The sequence below is a fragment of the Myotis lucifugus genome, unplaced genomic scaffold, assembly GCF_000147115.1.
Source record: "Myotis lucifugus unplaced genomic scaffold, Myoluc2.0 scaffold_1018, whole genome shotgun sequence".
NCBI classification, from domain to species: Eukaryota; Metazoa; Chordata; class Mammalia; order Chiroptera; family Vespertilionidae; genus Myotis; species Myotis lucifugus.
Window position 1 is genome coordinate 13,404 of NW_005872066.1, and position 3,216 is coordinate 16,619.

Below are 3,216 nucleotides of genomic sequence, written 5' to 3' on the forward strand. Positions count from 1 at the left end.
TTTGTCCTTGTGATTTATTAATAGTCATCACAAATGCTGACATCACGGGAAACTATCGTTGAATCAATTTAAATGGGAGGCCAGGGTCAGATGGGGACAAATCAATTCTTGGAATCAGAACAGCCTCTTCCTCTGCAGATCCTGTTAATACTTCAGCTTTGATAATGTTAGGTCGTAATCTTTTGATAATAAGTCTGGTACTCGTGCATGCGCGGTACCATTACAAAGACCCCATTTACTATTGAGATTTCTTAATAGCATGATGATTACACCCACTTTCAATTTTAATTTATGAGATGGCATTCCCAAAGGAGTAATACTGTTAAGAAATTTGATGGGAAAATTTTCCTTTTCAGCATCATCTGTGGAATCAATGGAATCATCACTCACATATTTGTGAAAATCTCCATTGTGTATATCCAAAATTTCTTCATTTGCTTTTTGAATGTACTAATTTTTTGGACAGAGAATTGCACATTTAGATGCATTTTTAATATTATCTATAGATATAGTATTTCCAAAGGTAGCTTCAATAATAGATCTATTACAAATCATTTCAAAGGGGATTTCAATAATATCCATTCCTAAATGAAAACTGCTATAAAGTTTGTCATCTCCAAGTTTTACTAACTATCCACTATAAGCAGAATCCTCTGATCTCATATTTGTTGTAAGAGACAACTTTCTGAAACATCCCCAAATACTGCAGTACTTTAAACTCGTTTGTACTATGGCCAATCACATAGCATGCATTACAATCCTGAGACATTGTCGAAAATCCCCTCCAAGAAGGAGAACTTTCCCACCAAATACAACATTCAAATTTCTCTTAGTAATCTGTCTATGGAGTTTATAGCATGACTGGATGCCATGGTGCATTCATCAATAATGAGAAGTTGGGCCTTTTTAATAGTTTTAGCAACTTCACTGTTTATATCGAGTCTAGAAATTGAAGTTTTGTTTAGTGGAATGGGTAATTTATATTGGGAATGAAAGGTGCTTCCACCGAGAAGTAAATTTGCAGCAATTCCTGTAGATGCTGTGGGTAAAACAGTACTACCACGACCTCTAATATAACGTATTAAAACTTTATAAAGATATGCCTCCATGCTCCGAGGGCCGGTTCCTGCCTCAAACCTTGCCCTTACCAGAAACAGTTCAGGGAGAGCGCAGCTGTTGCTAAGAGGACCCAGGACTCAGTGCGGCCATGCACTGAGGGCGGTTTCCTGCCTCAAACCTCGCCGCCCTCGCGGGAAACAGCTTGGAGAGGGTGCAGCCGTTTCCAAGACGACCCCTGCAGGACTGACTTCCTTCAGGTTGGTCGAGCCTCAGTTGTGATGTTACACGCAGGGTTTTTATATAAAAAATGGGCAGTGCGCGTCATGGCAGCTCCTGCGTGGAGCATCTGCCCCCTGGTGTTCAGTGTGTGTCATAGCTACTGGTTGGATGGATGGTCACTTAGCCTTTTATATATACAGGTATGCATAGCCCATGGACACAGACAATAGAGTGGTGAAGGCCTGGGCAGGGCAGGTGTGGGGTAGAGAGGGTCAATGGCTAAAAACAATCAAAGGGAAATCTACAATACTTTCAACAATAAAGATAAATTAAAAAAAAGAAAAGCTAAAGCAAATATCATATGATCTCACTCATACGTGGTATATTTTTAAAAAGAAAACCAAAAATAAACAAACAAATAAAGAAACTCATAGAGGCAGACAACAGATCAGGGGCTGGTCTGGGGCTTGGACTTGAGGCGGAGAGAGGGTGAAGCACGTAAAGGGCCAACTGTCCGGGGACCAGCCGCGGCTGGACTGTGGAGTGAGTGCAGTGCAGCCGGACTGTATGATGTTGCACGACTGACCCGTGGGGACTGCAGTAAGCGAGGGCCACGTCCACTCACACACACGCCGCATCGGGAAGCTCCTCGAAGGGAAGGAGGTGGGACCCTCGCAGGCACCTGAGTTCAGGGAGGCCTCTCAGCGAGGGGCGTGGTGGGAAGATATTAGAGCAGCGAGAGGGAAGCCAAAGAACTTAACATTCGCGACCTGCAGAGCCAAGGAGCACGCCAGGAGAGACCGTGGTGTCTGCAACCCCGGAGGGAGCTGGTGCCCAGCAGCATGGCCTTGGGGCTGCCCCGTGAGAGGCCTCGGGTGAGGCTTAGCCTGGGTACAGGGAGGCCTCTGCATGAAGGTCCTCATGGGAGCATGTGAAGGTTTGGGGAGAAGGATTTAAGCAAGAACGGGACTTCCTGACTTCTGGGGACAGATGGATTCTGAGAGCCCTCGGGGGTTGCTGGGGCACCAACAGCAATCCCCGATGCCAACCAGGGCCCTAATTCTATTCAGTCGGCACTGAGCACCTGCCGGTGTGCAGACCCCACACGTCAAGGACAGTCGCTCACAGCCTGCCCGTCTGCGGTGCCAGCCAGCCAGCCCCAGGCTCACCTGCACCGGCAACCAGCCAGCTCTCCATGCGGGAGTTCCCGTGACCCCTCGTTCACTAACCCGCTAGCAGGGCTCGCAGGACTCACAGAAAGCACCACGCTCACAGCTTTACCGTGAGGATGGGGTCGGGAGCAGTCTAGTGGGAGAGGTGCATAGTTCCAGGTCTGGGGAGAGGGGCAGAGAGAGTTCAGGCCCTTTCCCGTGGCATCTGGGCCTGTCGCCCCCGCAGAACATCACGTGCTCACCACCCGCTGAAGCTTCAGTGGCCAGAGCTTTCTTGGGGCCTTAGCCTGTCTCCCCTCCCTGCAGGTTGGGGATGGGCCTGAAAAAGTTCCCACCCTCTAGCCATGCGCTTCTTCCTGGTGTGGCCAGCCCGCTCGGCTGGGAGACTATCCCAGGGCCCCCTGGCCCCTCATTAGCATCCGCCCAGGTGTGGTGGGGAGGGACTCCTCATGTATAAGCAAGGGCGCTCCAACCACAGGCACTTCCAAAGGTTAGGAGCTCTGTGCCAGGAAGAGAAACAGGAGCAGAGAGATGTCTGTTCTCTTGTATCACAAGACGACAGGGAAGATGGTTGGTGACCAATCGCACTTAGCAGTTGAAAGGACAATAGAGAGGAACGGGCCTATGGAGAGCTGGTCAGCCAGGAGGAGGGGGCCCAGCGGGAGGAGGAAAGCGGCTCCCCCAGGAGCCAGGCTGCTCCCGGGAGAGGAGCCTGCATGCAGACCACGCCCGAGGCTGTGCAGGAAATGAGCCCACAGCCGCTCTG